Genomic DNA, 25,029 nt, shown 5'->3' on the forward strand with positions numbered 1-25,029 from the left:
GGTAGCAAGCGATGCATCGCAGGGGGGGGGGCCCGCGCTTGCATATTGGTTACAAACAAGTGCTTTCTGACAGAATGTAGGTATGTCAAATATATATGAACTAAAAAATAGACGCTTCATTGTTTAAAGATATCTTAAATATAGGCTAATCTTAATAAAAAAAGATGGAAGCTGTGTTATCCAGTTGTCACATGATTTGATCTTTGACGTGACATTACGTGATGCTTCACGCTGAAGTCACTTAAACAAGCGGCCAGCGGCTCATATATCATAACTCTATGCCAGAGGCGGTAAAGGCATGTACTGTAGCAGCGCCAGCATGTAGTCTCTAGAGCAACAATTCAAAATGAATAAGCAAGTAGGCTACCAACATTTTCTTTGGATACTGTCTTGTGTTATGTCGAGACAGAGCAAAGATGTCGCACAAGTTTTCTCATCAAATGTAAATACGAGAGCTGCTCACATCCTACTACTGAAAGAGCGACAGCTCGTCGTGCGTTTTCCAATGTTGACATTGCCCTGTCTCAGTAGCGGGGAAAGATCATTTTAGCAAACTGTAAATGATCAAAAATAGACTGGGGAGTGGATCGATTCATGACAACAGACTGAACCATCTAACTTGTCCATTGAATCACCTGTTGCATCAATTGGATTTTTTACGACCTTATAAAAGACTTCGCCTTAAAAGAAAGCACTAATCATATTGGTAAGCCAAATATACAACGTGCAACGCTTAGCGTTCATTTATATATATATATATACCCTGCATGTTGTGTTTGGCCTTCATGTAATGTAATCTAATAATAGCCAGGATTTTGCGCTACGCCACTGGCCTGGGGGACCTGTTCCTGAATGAGCAGGGTTGGTGCCTTGCATTCAAACTTTGCAAAACTTTAAACCAATGTGATCTTACAGATTTTTTGGCAGATATTGTATTAAGGCCCTTCAAAGCCTGGAACGTTTTGTTTATCTATGCCAATATTTGTTCTTTTAAGGCATACTGTCAATTACAATTTAGAGGCAAAAGTTATTCTTGGACATTAACACATCCACCGCCAGAGGTTAATCTCATAATGTACTCACCAGTGCCAAGGTGTTTTTGTTGTTTTTTTGTTTTTTTCATGTCGCCATAGATCTTGTTAAAATCCTTAAGATTGAGCCGTGAACGGTCTGTTTACATCCGCGAGATCTCCCTGTATCTCCCAGTGAAGATCGCGTGTCAAACGGGGCATCCATGTTTGAGTTAGAGCGGATTACGTTAAACAGTGAAATGCGAGGAGAAAAAACTACAGGAAGAGAATTGAGTTTCAGTTTCGTCTGTAGAATGGGAGCGGACGTGATCGTCGAAACCGGATCCCAAATAATTCTATTTCCTGTCATCAAACCGGAAACGGAAGTGGATCAAAAAAATTCCGAAAGTGCACCCGGACCGCGCATGCGCGAAAAGACCGCAGCCCGTAGGACTACGGGCTCGGCGCTTAACCGTTGGATTTAACGGCCCGTAGAACTACGGGCCCGGCGGTAAAGGTGTTAACTCATTGAGTGCCAATGACGTCTTTTGACGGCCGTTTTCAGTGTGCCATTAGTGCCAATGACGTCTTTTGACGTCACCCACCCTTTTTGGTATTTTTTATTATTTTTTCATCTCAAAGGAACTAGGAGAAAACGATTTTCAAAAAGTTAATGCTCCATCCACTTCAATGTTAAAATGTAAACGGAGAAAAAAATCTAATGTTTTCATTTTTCCTGCCTGTGGCACAGGGGATCAACAAGCTTGAAATAAGCCTGGCAGTGAATGAGTTAGGACCACCAAAGAGCTCTAAATCACACCAGTTTCCAAATCATAAATTCATGAAGTTATTAAGTGATGAATGCAACAGCAGTGACATGTAGGGTCGTGAGTTCAAATCTCACTGTGAACAACCAAATTATGATTTATTTTTTTTTGTTTCTTCATCATCTTCGCCTTCTTCTGAAAGTCATCCTCTTTTATCTTCTTCATCTTCCTCTTCATCGTCCCCTAGTCATCTTCTTCGTCTTGTGCTTTGACCCTGTTCATTGCTCGCTTGCGGTTATACTTTTAATTAATATTGGCAGGTGATAAACCCACCTTAAAATGATCTACTCCTCTGGCACGTCGCCTTGATGAAGTCATGGACATTTGAATTTTGATCATAAATCAATCTTTGCTCTGGGGACTATTTTCGGCTCAACTTTTCAAATCACTCTGTGCCGTCAACTGCATTAAAGTACAATGATAATGCAACCTCGACTAAACATAAAGGTGACATAAAGTTCACTCTGTTTGATTAGCTATCTCAAGCATCTGTCAGGACTCTGCAAGCTGAAATGAATAGAAAACCAATGGCTTTATAGAAGATAACCATATGGAAAACCATATGGTAAGCTCTGGAAAGTTGCTGCAGTGTTGATTTTGATTTAGTTTTAGTCATAGTCTTTTGAATAAAATTCCATTTAGTTTTAGTCATATTTTAGTACCCTGAAATGTTAAAGACTAAATATCATAAGATTATAGTCGACTAAATCTACAGTTGATTTAGTCGACTAAAATGGCCGTGATGGCGTCGTAATGGCTGATTTTACACTTGGTTGCATGCTGAAAATAGCCGATCTACAAGCTCACAACGCGTCGCGCTGCGACGCGTTGTGAGCTTGTAGATCTGCTATTTTCAGAGCGCAACACCTGAGCGCAACCAAACATAAAACGACTTGTCTTTTAGTTCTACTGGATCTCTTCTCCACTCGTCCCTCCCTAACATTTTAGTCTAGTTTTTATTTGTTGACGAAATTGTCAAAAAAAAAATCTTAGTTTTAGTCATCGTAGCCTAGTTTTTATTTAGTTCTTATTTAGTTTTCGTCAGTGAAAAAAGGTAGTCGACGAACATTTTTCGTCATAGTTTTAGTCGACGAAATAACACTGAGTTGCAGTTGTAGTTACTGTTGTAGTTGCAGTATTCAATGTAAAGTCAATGGGCCACACTTCTAGTCAATGGGCTAATCCTGCAAATGAAAAACGGCATTGTCCTTTTTAATATGCATGTGACGTGATGTAATTAATAGTGTACTTATGATTCATGGACCAAATACACTTTGTATTACCCGGAGCACTAGAATACATTGTTCAGAAGTTTGGACTCCCCCGCTCTCAAATAATTAACTATAGCCTCTGCGGTTTGAAAATTGCAATAGTTCATATTACGATTCTGATAGTTTTTCACTGATTAATTGTTCAGTCATAGCAGTGAAAGCACACACACACACGCCTGTGCGCCCGTGCGTGCGTGGCACACGAGCGCGCACGCACACACACACACACACACACACACACACACACACACACACACACACACACACACACACACACACACACACACACACACACACACACACACACACACACACACACACACACACACACACACACACACACACACACACACACACACAAAAATGGATGCATGGGCCAAGTACTGTACAACAACATGGTGAGGTTGCTGAGTGGAATAGATGGCTGGTGATTATGGAATAGATGAGAGCGATAAATAATGGCTCAATGGACAGTGACAGAGGTGAGAGGAGAGATGAACAAAATCGTGTGTGAGGATGAGAGGGCGGCGGGTTGAGTGATAGAGAGAATAACAGTGAGAGAGAGAGAGAGAGAGAGAGAGAGAGAGAGAGAGAGAGAGAGAGAGCTAGATGCTGAAGATAATGAGGCAAGCAAAATGTTGGTGTTTATCAAAATTGAGGTAATCTTGCAACACGCTGCTCTCAACTGCTGTTACTGATTTGGTAAAGTTTGTAAGAAAGGAAGATGGAGAGACAGAGATTGAGAGATGGGGCAAAACTAGGGCTTAATTGAACTAATCGGTTCAATCAAACATACAATATATATATATCGCATGACACCCTTGTACGACCCGTGTATGTATAAAATAGGGTTTAAGTGGTTAATTGGACGAATTGATTTAGTCGATTATAGAAAATCTATGATCAGGTTTTTGCGTCGATTCGTAATCTTTATTAATGATAAAAAAACGAGCTTCTCGTCATTTAGTAAAAAAACAGTAATCAATGGAATAATCGCTAAGAAGGTAATCGATAGCAGCCCTATAGGCAAACTTCCACACAAACTGGGGGGGAGGGGTTTGAGAGGCAGTGCAAGGAGGGAGATAAAAGAAGTGGGGGGGGGGGGGGGGGGTGAAAAGAAGAGGGAAGAGGGATGTGGTGGGGGGGGACTATAGGGTCTCTTGAAGAAGTGAAAATAAACCCCCGCAACCTCCACAATATTGCAATAGTGCAGCGTGCAGGTAAAACGCACAGTTCAGCAAAGTCCAGAAGAACAGGAGGGATGGGAGATGGAGAGAGATGAAGAGAGAGAGAGAGAGAAGGGAGAGAGAGGGGGGGGTGGGGGGATGGGGGGGGGAGGGAACACAGCAGTTGACTTAAAAAAAGAAAAAAGAAAAATGGCAAAAAGCCACAAAGATGGAAAGAGGAACGGTAACTTATTCTGAGAGGGAGAGTATAACACACAGACAGACAGGGAGGATGCATAACAGTGACAGTGGATGGTAAAACGATGTGTGTGCGTTAGCCCAGTCGATCCGGGGAACGCGTATACTGTGTCATTTTTAGATTTGAGCCATATGGCCATTGTTTTATACTCTGCGGGCTATTCAAAAATAGCAGATCTACAAGCTCATGGCGCGGCGAGTGCCGCGCTATGAGCTTGCAGATCTGCTGTTTTTGAAAAATCTTGAAAATGTGTGTAAATCTATGAATATATATATAGTTCTAAATTAGTTAATAAAGCGCCATAGTCATTTTAACCACTTTATCCATGTGTTATACTTTGGCTATTCAAAAATAGCAGATATACAAGCTCATAGCGCGGCACCGAGTGCCGCGCTATGAGCTTGTAGATCTGCTATTTTTGAAAAAAACGTGAAAATTTGTGCAAATCTAAGATTTTTTAAGCGAACATTTTTAACTCAAATCTTTGCTTCTGGGGGGGGGTCCCTGGAAGAAAATATTTTGAGATGGGGGGGTCCGTGACCAAATACATATACTTTTGGGGGGTCCTTGACATGAAAAGCTTTGAGAACCCACTGATATTATAGCAACATTCGGTTTTCAGAAAACTGATAGGATTTAGAAGACATTTTGTAGATGCGTTCCCGGATTGAATGGGTTAAAAATGAGGATGGGAGAGAGAGAGAGAGAAAGAGAGAGAGAGAGAGAGAGTTGATGGAGGGATAAAAACCATTTTGCTTATGCAAATGAGAAGGCGAGTCGGCATCACCAGGCCTTCACGCCGGCCACCTGGGCCCCATCAAACCCATCTATCTATCTCCCTCTCTCTCAATCTCTGCTTTCACTCTCTCTCTGCTTTTTCCTCTCTTTCTTTCTTCCCTCTCTCTCTTCACACCTGGCCCTGGTGGTCCCTGTAGCTCAGGGCTATAGAGCATGAGAGATGGGTGGAGGAGAGGAGAGGAGAGGAGAGGAGAGGAGAGGAGAGGAGAGGAGAGGAGAGGAGAGGAGAGGAGAGGAGGGGAGGGGAGGGGAGGGGAGAGGAGAGGAGAGGAGAGGAGGGCAAGCTGCTAGCCAAAAGATTCCATCGGCGAGCAGCATGCTGGGCAGGTGTCAAAAAAACTAAGTCCCCTCCCTGCCTGTGTTAATTTCGTCGACTAAAACTATGACGAAATGTGTTTTTTTTTCACTGAGGGACTATAGTGGAGAAGAGTTCTACATTACATTACATTACATTACAGTCATTTAGCAGACGCTTTTATCTAAAGCGACTTACAATAAGTGCATTCAACATAGGTAGGGAACGAAAACTACAAATCACCAGAAGTCTTAAGTGCATTTTCTGCAAAAACAAGCAACCAAGAGTATACCTAGCGCTAAGGTAAAAGTGCAATATATCAGCCACCTATTTCCTTAAACAGATGAGGCAAAAAAGCTAAATCAAATGAGCAGAAGCTAAAACAAATAATTGTATCGACTAAACAAGATCCAATAAAACAATAAAACAATAAAACAAGCGTTCGTACAACTAGTTAACAACAAGTCTAGTAGAACTAAAAGACGAGTCATTTAATGTTTGGTTGCGCTCGGGTGTTGCGCTCTGAAAATAGCCGATCTACAAGCTCACAACGCGTCGCATCTTGTAGGTCGGCTATTTTCAGCATGCAACCCAGTGTAAAATCGGCCATTACGACGCCGTCAAGGCCAAAATACATTTTCAGACTAAAATCTTATGATATTTAGTCGACTAAAACTAGACCCAAACTAAAACTTTTCAGAGGAATAAAATATGACTAAAATCACATATGTACGTAATGTGATTCAAATGTTTGTTATGGTTTCTCATTTTGTATTTATTTTATTATATGTTGTTATCAGGGCGTCCTTGAAAAAGAGAGCTGGCTCTCAATGGGCTTCCCTGAATAAAAAAAGGAAAGAAAAGAAAAGAAATACAATTTCATTCAAAAGACTAGTATGACTAAACTTTTAAAAAATGTGCTGTCAAAATTAACACTGCTCTGTGTTGCTTCATCTCTCTCACTACTTCAGTCTCTTTCTCTTTCATTCTGTATGTCTCCCCCTTTTTCTGGATCAGGGCCAACGTGAAAGTCTCGAAAGCGTTCTAGGCCCACCCAGCTGACCACTTAGCATGGCAGCCCAATGGCTGCCGTGTGAAGTGGTCAACAGTGCAAAAGGCCATGGGAATTTTCAGAGGCATGTTTGTTTTAAGTCAATCGATCAATCAGTCAATCGATGGTGTTACGGCTTGGACTAAAAATAGTATAATTTAAAGGTAAAGACCACTTTGGTCGAGGTTTGGGTTGTGTAGTTACCTTGCCATGCTGTAACTCCAAAGGTGGACAAGAAATACAAAATAATTGCTCCATTGATTAGAAATTGATCTTTCTAAATATACTCCTCATTGACTTACATTGTTCAGTAAAACAACTCTCAAAGTCACTCTTTTAGCCTGTAAACAAATGTTGATACAGAGAATATAGAACATCACCAAAAACAGTACTGTTTTATTCCTAATACAAATCCTAAGCGAAATCAACAGGAAGTTAAAAAAAAATGTTTTTTTAAACAGTACTGTGTTTGGGTTTGGTGATGTTCTGTATTGTCTGAATCAACTTTGTTTGTGTTTGTTTACATGCTAAAAGAGTGACTTTGAGAGCTGTTTCAGCATAAAATGTAAGTCAATGAGGAGTAAATTAAAAATGATCAATTTCTAATCAATGGAGCAATTATTTTTGATTTCTTGTCCACCTTTGAAGTTACATCATGGCAAGGTAACTTACTCAACCAAAAACCTGAACCAAAGTGGTCTTGCCCTTTAAGTTCCTATAGGTTATATTATTTGGGGGGCCCCTCACAGTCACGGCCCACCAGTGGGCCCCCGGCCCACAGTTTGGGAATCACTGGTCTATGTTCTTTCCCTTTACGCTCGCTGCTTTATTTCTTTCTGGCTCTCTCCCCACCCCACCTGTCATTGTGAGCTGTGAGTCAGTGTGTGGACATATGCACGTGGAGTGGGCAAGCTATTGTCGTTTAAGCACAGAACAGACTCCGGGATTTAGAGAGAGGGGGAGATCGATGGACTTGGAGAGGGGGGGGGGGACTGGGGGGGGGGGGAGTGGACAAGAGCTTCTTCTTTTTTTACCAACGTTAAGAGGGTAATAAAAAGCTTTTCATGGTGTCCATGGTGAGTATATACACAAAGGCAGCATGAAATCACTGCAGTTTCACTCTGTGGGGGAGAGAGAGAGAGAGAGAGAGAGGAGCGAGAGGGGTTAAGTGGCATGCAGAGAACGAAGCGCCTGAGAGAGAGAGAGAGAAAAGTGAAAATAATGGCTGACAACAAAGAAGGAGAAAGGCCAACAAGTAAAGAGATCAAAAGTGAAAAACGAGTTTTGGGGCACAAAAGAAAAACACACACGGCCTGCTGCGCTATACAGAGCGAGATTAAAAGACTCTCCTGTGGTGCGCGCACTGGCGTGCGTGCCGTGCGTGTGTGTGTGTGTGTGTACGTGTGTGTGTTTGTGCGTAAAAAAAAACACATCCGCCAGGTGTGTTCCTCCAATTTGCCTTTAATATCCTGGGGAAGCTCATCAAAACAAGGCCAGAGAGGGAACGTGACATTTGAAAGGCTCAGAGAAATCAGAGCCGCCCCAACGCACTGCGGTAAATAACATCGCAAATTCTAAAAGGTCTCCGCAATCTCCTGTGTGCTGAGCAAGTTGCGTGTGTGTGTGTGTGTGTGTGTGTGTGTGTGTGTGTGTGTGTGTGTGTGTGTGTGTGTGTGTGTGTGTGTGTGTGTGTGTGTGTGTGTGTGTGTGTGTGTGTGTGTGTGTGCGTGTGCGTGTATGTGAGAGAGAGAGATAGAGAGATAGAGAGAGACACGGAAGCCATCTTGGGATTTGGGGCAAAAATCCTATCTATAATGCAAAAAAATCTGGCTTACATTGCTTTTATGCCCCCCCCCCCCCCCCCAACCCACCTCAAAAGAAACGTTGCATTTTAGTCTGAAGACGAGACTAGATCGCATAGAAGTGCCGGCGTGTGTCCAATTTACAGCCCTCTAACTGGAGGACACGTAGAGGAGAAGACCCACTATAACAGGTAGCCATATCTGGAGGAGTCTTTCGCAACATAAATTCCATTTAGGCCGCGGCCGGGGCCGGGTCACATACGTACCCGCCGGGCCTTGGCGCTCTGCTTTGTGCCCCTCTCTCTCTCTCTCTCTCTCTCTCTCTCTCTCTCCCTCCCATCACCTCGGCAGAGCCCAGAGCCCGGTGGGTGGGCAGGTTTTTTTGCCATGAAGTGTGGCTTCTCTCCTCGCTTTGCCGCCCAGAGCGCCCCAAGGCCCATGTCAAACCCACTCTGTATCACAGCCAGTTAGTTAGTTAGTTAGGCTTCTCCTCTCCTCCGCCAGCCCTCTGTCGGCCCCACAGATGAGGAACGGGGAGGGGACGGGAGAGAGAGAGAGAAAGAGAGAAAGAGAGAGAGAGAGAGAGAGAGAGTGAGTTTATGGATAAGATCAGTGGTGGAAAAGTACTAAAAATGTTTGAAAATAGCAGATCTACAAGCTCACGACGCGTTGTGAGCTTGTAGATCTGCTATTTTCAAATAGCCTAGGTATAAAATAGGGCTAAAGTGGTTAATGTATGTTTTATAATGTAATCATTTATATCTGCAAAGTAACTAAAGTTTTCAAATAATTGTAGTGGAGTAAAAGTACAATATTTGCCTCTGAGATGTAGTGGAATAGACGTAAAAGTATCGACAATTGGAAACACTCCGGTAAAGTTAAAGTACCTCAAAATTGTACTTAAGTACAGTACTTGAGTACATTACTTTACACCACTGGATAGGATACAGACAGGGTTCATCTGCGGTAATAACTCTAAAAACGTTTTCTTTGCTCTGCCCAATGATGTAGTCAGTGAGACACACACACACACACACACACACACACACACACACACACACGTGCTAGGTTGTTTTCACAACCTTTACCTGAGAGAGGGTGGGATAGCCTACACCCCCCACCCACCCCCCGGGGAAACACTGGCACAAAGGCAAGCAGAAAGCACAGAGCCAGTCCTCAAGGTCGACCACCGCGTGCCACATTCTAAACGAAGCTCACCATGCAGAATCCAAACGATCCCCCGCAGAACACTATCAGCGTGCCCATCCAATTTGGCCAGCAGGCCTCTCTCTCTCTCTCTCTCTCTCTCTCTCTCTGTGGTGGAAAAAGTACTCACATGTTTTACTCAAGTAAAAGTATCAATACTGCAATGTAGAAGTACTCTGTTACAAGTAAAAGTCCGGAATTCAAAATGTATTTGAGTAAAAAGTACAAAAGTATTGGTAGCAAAATGTACTTAAAGTACCAAAGGGAAAAGTACTAAAATGTTTGAAAATATCAGATCTACAAGCTCACAACGCGTTGCGATGTGACACGTTGTGAGCTTGTAGATCTGCTATTTTCAAATAGCCTAGGTATAAAACAGAGCTAAAGTGGTTAATGTATGTTTTATATAATGTAATAATATATATCTGCAAATTAACTAGTAACTAAAGTTTTCAAATAATTGTAGTGGAGCAAAAGTACAATATTTGCCTCTGAGATGTAGAGTAGAAGTGAAAGTATGGACAATTGAAAAAATACTCCAGTAAAGTAAAAGTACCTCGAAATTGTACTTAAGTACAGTACTTGAGTAAATGTACTTAATTACTTTACACCACTGCTCTCTCTCTCTCTCTCTCTGTTGGCGTGGGCGAACAGGGTAGCCTCACTTTTGTTTTCCCATCCTAAAAGCAGCTTGTGAATTGATGACCTTATGAATCTCAAAAGAGCCCGGCAAATCATCGCGGTAAATCTCACCCCAGCACATTAAGCATGGCCGCAGGCTTTCTCCCCTCCTCTTTTCTTTTGCCCATTCTTTCTCCCGTTCGCTTTTGTCCACAGCCACTTTTTTCTCAATATATTCTCTCTCTCTCTCTCTCTCTCTCTCTCTCTCTCTCCCCCCCCCTCTCTCTCCCTCTCTCTTCCTCTCCCTCTCTCCCCCCCCCCCCTCTCGGCACCAGGGCTCGGAGGTCTTTGAGAGCGTGTAACTTTTCAGGGATTGTTTTCATGTGCCGCCTAATTAATTGCCTCTAATTAATGGTTGTTTACGGCCCGCTAATGAAGTGGATCAAAGCTTGCTACTCCTGATGTTAAGACCATGTCTAAAGACAGTGAGAGTGAGAAATAGGGGGAGGAGGGGAATGACAGAGAGAGAGATAGCGAGAGAGAGAGAGAGAGAGAGAGAGAGAGAGAGAGAGAGAGAGAGAGAGAGAGAGAGAGAGAGAGAGATGCAGAGAGACATGGTGAGAGAGCACAGGGATGGGTTTGGGTATAGCAGCAGGAAAATGAAAGATGTTTTATTTTTTTGTTTGAACAATGTTGTGTCTCAGGTCCGAGAGGGGCATTAAGCCATTAAAATGGCCTCAATGGGTTAAATAGTTATCACCTGTCAGGCGATAAGAAGCGGCTTGCTAGCTCTCATGCATTGAAGGAGGCATTGAGCTCGGCTCTAGTCTCTCCCCAGGCTGGCAGAGGGAGTGTAGCGCCATTGTAAAATGGGTTACAAAATCGTGGGATAAAAATATGAAGAAAAAAAGAATAAATAGAGAAAGAGCTAAAGAGAATGAGAGTTGGCTTGCGGTATCTCAGGCCTGACAAAAATAGAGAGAAAAACAAACACACCGTAACCTTTATGCTCGATATATATACTTAGTTGTGTGCACATGCTGCGAGGGGTCATGAGCTTGAAGATCCGCTATTTTGAAACGGGGGTCCGCGGCCAAATATATATTATTTTGGGGGTCCTTGATATGAAAATAGAACCACTGCTTCACTGTGCTGAAAGAGGTACAGTAGTGCAGTGAAACCAGTTAGCCGTTTTGTGAGTGTGTCAACAACGGCCTGGCGTCTCTCCAGTATATGGAGTTGGGCAAATCTTCTATTTGCCTTTGATCCAGAGCTACTGGCAAAGTCGCTGATATCTCTCCATCATCAGATGGGGCTGATCTGGCACGTTCTTCAAAGTACACATATAGACAAATAAACAAACCCAGCCAATTTTTTTTGTTGTGTGTCTGGGGGTGTGTGTGCTTGTGGTTTGTTTCTTGTGTCGTTGCTGTCGGACGGAAAGCTTGTATGTCCGAAACCGTTCCTTATTTATCATTGTTTTAAAAAAAAAAACATTTTACCCCATTTAGAGTAGACGGGGTGATGATTGTAATATGATTCAAATGTTTGTTTTTGTTTTTCATTATGTATGTATTTTATGTTTTATATGCAGTTATCAGGGCGTCCTTGAAAAAGAGAGCTTGCTCTCAATGGGCTTCCCTGAATAAATAAAGGAAAAAGAAAGTAAGAAAGAAAAAATCCGTGTCATTTTTAGATTTCTTTGGCTATTCAAAAATAGCAGATATACAAGCTCATAGCGCGGCACTCCATGCCGCGCTATGAGCTTGTAAATCAGCAATTTTTTGAAAAATCATGAAAATGTTTGCAAATCTTAGAATATATATATATTCTTTTTTTAAAAGAACATTTGTAACTCAAATCTTTGCTTCTGGGGGGTCCCTGGAACACTATATTTTGAGATTTGGGGGTCCTTGACATGAAAAAAAATATTGAGGCAACATGACAACATGACATGTTTTTTTCCAAATTTGAGTTTGACAAATATTGGCTCACATATGAGCTTGTAGATCTTGAATAGCCCAACGTATAAAATAATGGTTACAACTAAAATCTAAAATGACACTAGATGCGTTCCCGGTCTTAATGGGTTCAAAACAGTGAAAATAGCTGATCTACAAGCTCACAACGGGTCGCACAGTGAACGCACTGTGAGCTTGTAGATCTGCTATTTTCACTGCTTTTGCGCGACGACACTCTTGCATGATGAAGTATAGGGCATTGATTTACGAAAAAAAAAAAACATTAAAAGTTCAAACATGGAGATACAAGGGTTCTGCCCGACGACAGCAACGATATACGCCATTTAGCCTATAGCTATGATCTGCATCCTAAATGTACAGAATCCTCCCCCTCCCCCTCCCCCTCCCCCCTCCCCCTTCAAACATGCACTTCACGAAGCCCCTCCAGGCGAGCGTCACCTTCGATTAACGTGATCAACAGCCGGGGAAAGAGGACCGTCGTCAGGATCAATATTTTGCTCTTGATCAACGCGCGTTCAAATGATTTCTCGTCTGAACGATGCTCCCCCCCCCCCCCCTCCCCCCTCCCCCTCCTCCCGTCGTCAGCCCAGGCGTTTTAACCCATTAAAGACCGGGGAACGCATCGCATCTGTGTCGTTTTTAGATTTCTTTGGGCTATTTAAAAAAATACATGATTTGACAGGACAGTGTATAGATGGGTTTCCTGTTTGTAAACATGAGAGGATGATGCGCGCGCAGTGGAGGGATGAGCCTATAGAGGGCGCTATTACCCGCAGCAGCTCTGGCCATTGTACATTCATAAAAGAAATGGTCTTCACCGGGTTTAATGAAAGTACATTAAATTATGCAGTTTGTAATATCTTCTTTACTCAATAAAAATGATTTGTCGGAAGTTGGATCTGTTTGTATATAATAGCAGCATTATGCCTATTATGCCTATAATAGCAGCATTATGCCTATCTAAATCCCGAACAAAACAAGCGAACACTGTCAAGCTGGATGACCAGCGTAATGTGGTATATGCGCCTGGACCGCTAGGCCAGCAGGCGCCCCCTAAGCAAACATTTTAAACTAAAATCTTTGCTTCTGGGGGTCCCCTGGAACTGAATATTCTGAGATATTTTTCATATATATAGATATATACAGTAGATATAGATATAGATATATTTAGAATGTTCTTTTTTAGAAGGTCTTAATGGGTTAAAAGATGGAATAACTCAACAGAGAGAACCCTCTTTATGCATTGTGTTGTGTTGGCCTTCAGGATGCCCGCGTTTTGATTTCCCAGCAGAGAGAGAGAGAGAGGAGGGGGGGGGGGGGTGAGAGAGACAGAGAGAGAGAGAGAGAGAGAGAGAGAGAAGCTGTTGAATGTCCATTTTACAGTATACCAGCCAACCTGGCCTATTAGTAACCATCAACATGAAATGGTACATGTTAAGTGTCAGACAGTTCAATAGGCATCCAAACTTGTTGTACAGCATGTGATTGGGTGTGTAGTGTAGTGTGTGCGTGCGTCTGCGTGTGTGTGTTTAATTCACCCCAACCAGAGGGCTGTGCTGACTCTGTACAACTGGCCACGACCTGCTGGACAAGAATCTCAATACAGGCTTGTTTGGGTGCTTTGTGAGTGAGCATGTACAGGTAGTGTATACCGTGTAGTTCATACTGTGTGTGTGTGTGTGTGTGTGTGTGTGTGTGTGTGTGTGTGTGTGTGTGTGTGTGTGTGTGTGTGTGTGTGTGTGTGTGTGTGTGTGTGTGTGTGTGTGTGTGTGTGTGTGTGTGTGTGTGTGTGTGTGTGTGTGTGTGTGTGTGTGTGGTGTGTGTAATGTGTATTGTGACCTCATCGATCAAGACACCTTGTCTACCATGGTGTAGTCACCTACACAGTGCCAAGCCCCACTGCCCGTCTTTATCGCCGTGTATCACCATCCATCTATCTCTCTCTCTCTCTCTCTCTCTCTCTCTCTGTCTCTCTCTCCATGTCTCTCGATGTCTCTCTCTCTCTCTTTTCACTGACTCCTCTTTCCACCTCACATCGACCTGTACTTTTCGGCCGTGGTCACGCCTTCTTAATCTCTGCCGTATTCCTCACATTCCACTCCTTTGTGCTTCCAAATCCTCTCCGTGGTCGCAGCAGGAGTCTCTCCCTCTCCCTCGCTCTCTCTTTCTCTCTGTCTTTCTATCCCTTTTTTTTCACACCCTTCCATTTTCGAGATGAAATCCTGCAATAATTCATGCCTTTTCGTCTGACTCCCACATCATCCCTCCATCACACACAGTCACACACACACACGCAATTGCAACCACCCACCTCCCAACTTTCTCCTCTGCTCCCGCTCGTCTCCCTGCTTCACTGGTCTGTGACGCCCCCCACCCACCCACCCACCATCTCTCTTTCTTTCCTTCCTCTCTCGGTCGTCTTCATGTACTATTACAGCCAGGCATCTCTCTCACTCTCTCCGGTGCCTGCTTTGTATTTCTCTCTCTCTCTCTCTCTGATTTCCTCCTTCTCTCTCACTCTGTCTCTCTGTTTCCCTGACCCACTCAGTGACTCGGTGGCCCTGCATTAAGCCCGGTCACTCCTCATCAGCTCCAGACCTCCAGCAGACACCAAGAACTCCAGAAAGCAGTGAGAGAGAGAGAGAGACACACGCTGGCACCTCCTCCTCCGTGCCCAATCATTCCATGGTGGCATTCTCTCACCTGGGCATAAAACTCCCTCTTTTTCCCTGGAGAGTACCTCATTACCAGACATCCTCTCTCTCTCTCTCTCTCTCATCAAGCCTTCAAGATGGTATTAACCCATTTAGACCTGGAACGCATCTGTGTCACTTTAGATTTCTTTGGCTATTCAAAAATAGCAGATATACAAGCTCATAGCGCGGCACCGAGTGCCGCGCTATGAGCTTGTAGATCTGCTATTTTTGAAAAATCTTGAAAAAAACTTTGTTTTAGAAAACATTTTAAAGAATCGCCTCAGGTCTTAAAGGGTTAAGGCCCTCGCCCTTGGTGAATGAAGCACAGCGCTTTTCCAGCTCTTCAATTTGCTGCACTTGGCCCCCTGTCTTTCTTTCTTTCTTTCTTTCTCTCTGCCTCAATCAGCTCGGCCTCGCCCCAATCAAGACCTGCTCGCCTGGTTGAAGAGGGGCTGTCGCTCAGGCGGAGAGGGGGCACCTGAGTGGGGCTAATCACAGCTGGTTTGCCGGCATTACCGAGGACTTGAGCGGGTGGGCCGGTGGGGGGCAGGGGGGGTGTTCTGGTTCCCGTTAGCTCCTGCATGGGAGACCCCCCCCACGGGACGGGAGGCACAGAGACAGGTGTTAAACAGGGGCCCCGGGGGCCAAACGCATTTGAGAGGGGTTTAAACGTTTACTCTCACATGAGTGGAGTCATGGAGACGGTGTCACCACTAGGAAGGAATGTTCCTTCTTCCCCTTTAGTGCTACGCTCTTGACTTTCTATCATCTCTCTCTCTCTCTCTGTCTCTCTCTCTCTCTCTCTCTGGCATCCCTCCCTCCCCCTTTCTCTCGCTTTCTGTTTTTCTACATGCGTGTGCGTGCGTGTGCGTGCGTGCGCGTGTGTGTGCGTGTGCCCATGTGTTTGTGTGTGTGTGTGCGTGCGTGCGTCTTCCTCTCTTCAATTGAATTGCCGAGGTGCTTCAAACATAAGAGCGCCCCCCCCCCCGTACAAAGAGCACACAGCGCCGCAAACGGCGGCTGCCGTGGCAACGATGTAACGCGGAGGGGGATCAATGTTTACCGATTTCACGCTTTCCACAGCAAAGACAAATATACAGCCGGAGAGGTCGGCCCGCCGTAAAAAGCTGCTGGCTCAGGGGACAAAGCAGGTCACTACTACATGGACAGGCAGGAGGAGGAGGAGGAGGAGGAGGAGGAGGAGGAGGAGGAGGAGGAGGGCGTTTCACCGCCGCGCGTCACTCCAGGGAGAGCAGCCAATCAAACGGGACAGAGACCGGAGCGATGGGATTGATTGACATGGGCTTGAAATGCCAGGAAACTCTCTCTCTCTCTCTCTCTCTGTCTCTCTCTCTCTGGCGTGAGGGGCAGTCGATGCCCTTGGCATTCCTTCTCTCAGCATTTTAACCCATTAAGGCCGGGAAAGCGTAATTTTTTTTATTTCTTTGGCTATTAAAAAAAAATTCGCTCATAGCGCAGCCCCGAGTGCCACGCTATGAGCTTGTAGATCTGCTATTTTTAGAAAAATCTTGAAAATGTGTGCAAATCTTTGAATACATATTTTTCAAAGAGAACATTTGTAAAATATGTTTTTTCCAGGGACCCCCAGAAGCAAAGATTTGAGTTACAAATGTCCGCTTTAACATATATATATTCAAAGAATAGAAAGAAAGAATAATAAAAAATAAAGTATATTCAAAATGTTAAAGATTTTTCAAAAATAGCAGATCTACAATATATCTGTATATCTGCTATTTTTGAATAGCACAAAGAAATCTAAAAAAATGACACAGATGCGTTACCCCGGTCTTAATGGGTTAATGCAAAGAAAAAAAGAAAAAAACCTTTAGCATGAAAAGTTGGTGAAATGCCAGTTTGTACGACGGCGACACGTAAGGACAGTGTAGATCACCATTATGATAATCACACACAGCTGCGCTCCCCCCACAGGAATAGTAATAGGAACGGAGATGAGGTGGCGGCCCATAAAGTGTCCCTACATTAGCGCGGCGGCCCCCTGATTGCATTTACGTAAAAAATGTTTGACTAATGGACTATTAAACAAATGGTCGAGTGAGACATTAGCACCAACACTGCCCTCTCTTCCGTCTTTGTCTGGTACACAGACAGAGGTTCCCATTGTTGTTGTCGACTATAGTCACACGTATAAGCTGTCTCTCCAGGAGAACGGGTTAATCAGATATACACTGTAGAACTATAAACAGGATGTGAACCGCGGGGACATGTGATGGCTACTGTAAAAAAAAGTCCCGAGGTCACCCTAATATAGTGGAGGGCGGGCTCACTTATACGGAGTCTCACTTCCTTTTCATTGAAATTGGACATGTGAAACCTCAGCACAGCTTTGAGCTGTTTTGCTGAAGAATACATGATCAGAATCGAGTTTGCATGTTCTCCCCGTGGCCCCTAGGGCAGTGGTTCTCAAAACTTTTTCATGTCAAGGACCCCCAAAATGACATGTATTTGGCCGCGGACCCCCATCTCAAAATATGTTGTTCCAGGGACCCCGAGAAGCAAAGATTTGAGTTAAAAATGTTCGCTTTAAAAAATATATATATTCAAAAGGTTAGCACAAATCTTCATGATTTTTTTAAAATAGCAGATATGAGCTTGTATACAGTATCTACTATTTTTGAATAGCCAAAGTATAAAAGGTTAAAGTGGTTAAAATGATGGTGATGCTATAATAACACATTTTGCTTGGGACCCCCTCACGGACCCCTGGGGGTCCCCGGACACCACTTTGAGAACCAATGCCCTAGGGTAGGTAACCCTCACAAAAAACATGCAGTAAATCCTGGTCTCTATATACTGCCTGATGGAGGGGAAAGGAACTGCATGGTTGGAATAACGTGTTCCTTCCACGCGCTACGTCCTATCGGGGAAACCCCCCCTCCCCCCCATGTCAGGTGATAAGAAGCGGCTTGCTATACGCTCCTCATGCATTGAAGGAGGCATGAGCTCAGTTCTGGGCTCTCCCTAGGCTGGCAGAGGGAGAGTAGCGCCCAGGATTACATGGGCAATTGGCACTGGGTGAGAAAATGGGTTACAAAGTTAAAAAGAATACATTATCCGAAAATTACACAGCATTTTAGAGCCAGAGCTGCAGCTAAAAAACAAGGCGAGTTATGGATCGTATTGGAGACTGGAGGCAGATTAGTGAGATAATTACAGTAAAATACATCACCTGTGCTAAACGGTGCGCCACGGATCCTCCCTCCCGCCCTGTGAGTAATGGATCCATAAAAGTTGCGACAGGGGCCAGGGTGGGTGGGTGTGTGTGTGTGTGTGGGGAACGCTGTTTGAGAATGGAAAATCTGAGGGGGGCCGAGCGCCGTAACTCTTCTGCAGCCCGAAAGATTTGTTTACGGGGGGGGGGTTTACCTTCTGTGCAGGTTTAGCTGCAAGTTGCACGGCAGAGATAGCGGGGCCACCTGTCAGGGAACCTTTGAGACTTAAATCAGTTGATGAAACAGGAGTCTATGATGCATGCCAGCCGCCGGAAGAAAGACAGATATGAAAAAAGCTCCGCCGCTTGCCAAGTTGTGCTTCTCACACAATCATTTTTAACACGTTAAGACCGGGGGACGCATCTGTGTCACATTTTTAAGATTTCTTTGGGCTATTCCAAAATAGCAGATATACGAGCTTGTAGATCTGCTATATTTTTTTTTATCATGAAAATGTGAGCAAATCTTGGAATATATATTTTTTTAAAAGCGAGCATTTGTAACTCAAATATTTGCTTCTGGGGGTCCCTGGAACAAAATATTTTACAAATGTTCGCTTTAAAAATATATATATATTCAAGGTTTTTCATGATTTAAAAACAAAATAGCAGATCTACAAGCTCGTATATCTGCTATTATATACTAAGTTTTCACGATTCAAAAAAGAAAATTGCAGATCTACAAGCTCATAGCGCGGCACTCGGTGCCGCGCTATGAGCTTGTGTATCTGCTATTTTTGAATAGCCCAAAGAAATCTTAAAAATGACACACAGATGCGTTGCGTTCCCTTCCCCCGGTCTTAATGGGTTAAAACATACAAAGAAGAGGCAAATCACAGCAATACGGAGGCAATGCTGAGAAATGTGTTTGTTGGCTTTGGACTGAAGTTACATGGTGTACCAGCAGACAGCAAGGGGGGGGGGGCAGAGAGAGAGAGAGAGAGAGAGAGAGAGGATCCTTTTAATTAAATTGTCGACAAGTTTATTTTATTTGGGGGGTAAGAATGATCCTCAGAGGTTCGGATCAAAGGATAAAACCTTGGCTTTCGGTAAAGACTTTTTCAGCACATTAGAGAACAAAGCGAGGGAGCTGAAATAGCCAGCCCAGCGTAATGCGGAAGGAAGCAAAAGCAGAAAAGGCAATCTTACTTTTCTAGCGTGATGCAAACCACGTCTGACAAGCATCAAAAACTGCAAATGGAGCTCCGACCGAGTCTTCTGGCGTAAGCAATCCTATTCCTGTGTTCAAAAGAAACTGTTGTGAATCGGCGTCTCAAGACAAGGAGGTTTGTGTGTGTGGCACTGTGTGTGTGTGTCTGTGTGTCTGTGTCTGTGTCTGTGTCTGTCTGTGTGTGTGTGTGTGTGTGTGTGTGTGTGTGTGTGTATGTGTGCGTGTGTGTGTGTGTGTGTGTGTGTGTGTGTGTGCATGCTCGTGTGAGGTCATGCTTTTCATGTTTGTGTGTACACAGCATCTCTCCCTGGTAGTTTGTGTGCTTTGCATGGCAGGCCTCCCTCCTGTGTGACTCACAGCGACATTGATTTATACGCAAGCCTGTTGTTTGAAAGCACACACACACACACACACGCACACACACACACACACACACACGATAATTGGTATTCAAATCTCCTCCCACAAGTCCGTCTTAACGGGTGGCTGTTTTTCAAGAGCCAGAGCCGGCGCCAAGGTCCAAACGGCGTGATGGGGGGAACAAGCTCAAAACGGATGGCTCTCATTGCACACGGTCAAATAAACAAATGGTGCTGATTTAATGCGCCGGGGGCCAATGAGACTGCTAGGTAATGGAGGCCTTGGGACGAGGATGGAGTGCATGCAGCGTGTGTGTGTGTGTGGTGGTGCCGTTGTTTTGCGATAGCCCCGGCAGCAGAGAGGGCGGAGTCAGCTGCATTAGTAACTGTAGGGGTCGATGCCAGGTTGGCCCACAGCTGCTGAGGATCAGCCACCCCCACAAACAAGCAGCAGCCAAATGCAGTGGTGTGTGTGTGTGCTTGTATACGTGTGCGTGTGTGTGTGTGTGTGTGTGTGTGTGTGTCTCTTTCCTTTTATTACGTTTGTGGGGGGGACCAAAAGTCCAGAAGAAAGCAAAGAATGCCAAAAGTCCCCACAAAGTCAATAAAAGCCAGAAACAGAAACTTTGTTCTGTTCACCATGAATTCATTTTTATGGTTAGGATGGATTTTTAGAGTTAGGTTACAATAAGGGAAATATTCAGGGTTGAGTTATCATGGTTTAGGATTCGACTTTTAGGTGCTAGTTTAGGATTAGAGTGAAAAATCTTTTTTCTATCGATTAGTCACCCCATGGAGACTTGAATTCATGGATATTTTCTTTTGCTTTAGTCGCATTCCTAAGCCAATGATTTGATGACCAGCGGACCGGTAGACAGCGGTTCCGATAGGAGCCACAAAGGAGACTCTTTGTGTCTCCTACCGGAACCGCTGCCGGTCATCAAATTATTGGCTTAGGAATGAGACAAAAACAAAACAATATCCATCAATTCAAGTCTCCATATGGTGACTAATCGATGGGGGAAAAAAGTCATTTTGGGGTGAACTATCCCTTTAAGGTTAAAGTTAGGGATATTAAGGTTATATAGTTAGGCAGGCATGGTTGCGGCTAAGGTTAGGGTGTGTGTGTGTGTGTGTGTGTGTGTGTGTGTGTGTGTGTGTGTGTGTGTGTGTGTGTGTGTGTGTGTGTGTGTGTGTGCCTGCCTGCCTGCGTGTGAGTGTCAATTAAACATGCTTCGCCTCTCTTCTCCACCTCTCCGTTGCTCTCTATCTCTCTCTCCCCCTCACTGTCCTGATAACTCACAGTCACACACACAAACTCCCCATCATGCTCTCGCTCATTCACTCTCTCTCCCTGTCTCCGCCTTCATTCTCTACAAGGCAAAGCCTGGGCGCCCCCGTCTTCTGAGCACTCTCTCTCTCTCTCTCAAGCTGTCCGTTCACTCATTCATCCATCCACCCAATCAAACTGTCCATCTCATTCTCAGCCTATCCTGGCATTAAAACAAAGCCCCCTCTCACCCCGCATTCTCTCTCGCGGTCGCTTTCTGCCTTCTCCTTTCTCCTCCAAATTAGGTTTGGTGTGTGTGTGTGTGTGTGTGTGTGTGTGTGTGTGTGTGTGTGTGTGTGTGTGTGTGTGTGTGTGTGTGTGTGTGTGTGTGTGTGTGTGTGTGTGTGTGTGTGTGTGTGTGTGTGTGTGTGTGTGTGTGTGTGTGTGTGTGTGTGCCACAAAATATCCAGCCAGAGATGCCGTGAAACGTACAAGACATATGTGTGTGTTTGTGTTTGTTTGCAAGAGAAAAAGTGCAGGAGAGGGGAGAGAGAGCCAGACAGATAGAGAGGGTGAGAATACGTGTTTGCTGTGTGGATTATATAGTGTGCATGTGCGCGCACCTGTGTGTTTTGTGTATGTGTGTTTGTTTGTGTCTTTTGTTTTACTATGTTTGTGGCAGCCAAAAGTCCAGCAGAAAGCAAGGAAAGCAAATTAAAGTCCCCCACAAGGTCGGGGAAAACCACAAACAAAACCACTGTGTGTGTGTGTGTCTGTGTGTGTGTGTGTGTGTGTGTGTGTGTGTGTGTGTGTGTGTGTGTGTGTGTGTGTGTGTGTGTGTGTGTGTACGTGCGTGCGTGCGTGCGTGCGTGCGTGTGTGTGTGTGTGTGTTGTTGGGAGGGCATCTGGGAACAACAACCGTCGCTTCCATTCACTTCCACTTCTCGTCCATCCCTCCCCCCTCTCCAAACCCGCCCGTTGCAGCTTCGCCTGACCACCACCCCCTCCACCCCTCCATCCCTCCTCTCTCTCGCCTCCTCCTCCTCCTCCTCCTCCTCCTCCTCCTCCTCCTCCTCCTCCTCCTCCTCCTCCTCCTCCTCCTCCTCCTCCTCCTCCTCCTCCTCCCTCGGCCTCTGCCTGTCAGTGGTTAGATTAATGACAGTGATCAGCGAGCAGCCCCCAGCTGAGGCAGCCTGCAGCTCAGGCAAAACCCTACGACTGTAACCCACACACTGGTCAGTCTCTTTCTCTCTCTCTCTCTCTCTCACACACACACACACACACACACACACACACTGTAAGATCCTGAGTGTTCATTGTAACTCGGAGAGCATACAAATGTAACCGAATGGACCCTTCCGGGTCCATTCGGTTACATTTGTATGCTCTCCGAGTTACAAATGGATTAATTAATTTGACTCTGCACGTTCACGTTCATATGTCTTCCTCTCACACACACGTGCTCAGTAGTGTGTGTAAGCCTCAATGATTGCATGCATACGTTTTTTTTTTACCTCGTGTGCACACACACACACACACAGACTCCTGCACGTACACAACGAACGATACACCGGCACGCATGCAGAATGAGATGTGCAACGATACAGTAGAGTTAAGTATAGCACAAACTGACATGAAAGATGCACACATGCACGCACACACGCACGCGCGCGCACGACACAATTACACGCGCAGTTGCGCACACTGGCTCGTTCTCGAGCGGGAAGATGTGGCAGTGTCTCTCTCACACACACACACACACACACACACACACACACACACACACACACACACACACACACACACACACACACACACACACACACACACACACACACACACACACACACACACACACACACACACACACACACACACACACACACACAAGTGACCCTCTTATGGCACTCCAGATAAGCAAATATTCTGTATACATTAAATGCAAACGCCTATACCTTATATTTACACCTATATACATAAATCATCTGTTTTCAGTGTTCTTATCACAAACACACGCAGGCAGGTGCACACACGCACACACACACACACACACACACACACACACACACACACACACACACACAGAGAAGCCATGAATCAATACACACAGGCTTCGGTATCAGAGAGTGGAGTCGCACAAGCACAGAGCGGAGGTATGGAGAAATAAACTCTCCATCGCTGCTATACAGCCGAGCAGCACAGAGCACAGGTCCGCCTGTGTGACAATAACCAAGCTAGCACTTAACCCGTTCGCTACCTTTGGGTATACATCAACAACACATGCACATGAGCTCTTAAAACGCACACCATTGAAATGGGACAACAGTGGAGGCCACTTAAACAACAATGCCATGTTGTTAATCATCATTTTGCACTGACTGCAAGCATCAGCAGAGCTTTGATTCGGAATAAAATCAGCGCCCCATATCTCTCTTGTCTTTTCACTCCACCACATTACAGCAGATGGCACAGTAGTGTTTCTATAGCTTATTGCGGGGGAGAAAAAACAGAAGAGCAAGAAGTCTAGAGGGACGTGTCATATTTTAATCTAAATCCCCCGGTTTCCGCAGCAGATGCACTTATTATGTGGTGGCGAGCGTGAAATAGATGGTCCCTATGGGAAACGGTGCATGACCATACCCAAGGCAGAGATCTTGAGAGGGGGGTTATTGAGCTCACAGAAGATAAACGCACCACGCACGCCCACACACACACACACACACACACACACAGACACACAGACACACAGACAGACACACACAAGCCTAGGCTCCACCACACTGTCTATCAGTAGATGTCATCCTTTCCTTATAGCTTTATATGTTGTTGTTTTAATTTAGCTGATAAGATGCAGTCTCAAAGGTCCAGTGTGTGTGTGTGTGTGTGACTAGGTTTATTATTCAGTGTGGTCCACGCCGGTGTTGCTGCACTGGCTGCAGGATGTGGCAACAACGTGGGAACACAGCAGTCACACAACAAAAAGAGTCTGGTCACTCTGGTGTATTATATAGCCTACATGTCTAGTTCACTGCGGGCATTTAGTTCTCTCGCGTGGGCGATTAGAATATGATATTCAATCCGAGAGAGAGAGAGAGAGAGAGAGAGAGACGCTATGCTGCTGCGCTCACGGCTGCATGCGCAGACAGACGCGCCGTTCATCATATATCATGAACTCTCCGTCCCGCTAACTAACATACGTTCATACGTTCCAGTCCGTGTTCTGTCAATGGAAACTGATTAAAACGGGTACAAAACGATGACGCATGACGGGCGACAGACCCCACCGTGATCACTATACGATTCAATGAATGATGTCTTTCTTTCTTTCTTTCTTTCTTTCTTGTCGAAAAGACCAGAGCCCCGTGGGGGCACGTAGAGTGGACAAATGTCAGCAAGCTTTCACTTTTGTTTTTCATTTCGAGGGGTCTTTCCAGCAGACACATTTCCCAGAAGTTGTCACCATAACGATGAATCGTTGCCCAAGCAAGCAGCGACGTATAAGGACATAAAAAGTGGTTGATGCAATCGTATATAAGCAGGGGTCTTCAACAGGGGGTCCGGGGCCCTTAAGGGGGTCCTCAGAGTTACTACACAGGGGGGGGGAACCAAATCTTTTGTGATATGGATTTTTTACCACTTAAAGCCTAGAATCCCTATTCCATTTCTGAGGGGTACAATAGCCAAAAATAGCAGATCTACAAGCTCACAGCTTGTAGATCGGCTATTTTTGACAAAGAGGTTTTGGTGTAGAGGGGGGGAAAGAGCAGATCAAGTACAGAGCCAACGGTCAAGTTTACTAACATCAGTGGTTAAATGTTTGAAATAAAACATTAACACTGATAGTCTATGAAGCTATCTATGAAATCTATGAAAAGGTTTAATCTGCAACACATTGTTATACAATATGTAGTGGGGGTCCCTATTCATCTCTCTCTCTCAGCTATAAGGGGTCCAAGGGCTGGGAAAAAAACGTTGAAGACCCCTGATACATAGGT

At 44.7% G+C, this 25,029-nt stretch overlaps 1 protein-coding gene across 1 annotated transcript in view; it reads right to left on the minus strand.

Moving 5' to 3' along the window:
- Nucleotides 1–25,029, minus strand: part of cadm4 (cell adhesion molecule 4) — a 302,572-nt gene that overhangs the window by 276,760 nt on the left and 783 nt on the right.

This window comes from Gymnoscopelus braueri (genome assembly GCF_963280865.1).
Source record: "Gymnoscopelus braueri genome assembly, chromosome: 4".
NCBI classification, from domain to species: Eukaryota; Metazoa; Chordata; class Actinopteri; order Myctophiformes; family Myctophidae; genus Gymnoscopelus; species Gymnoscopelus braueri.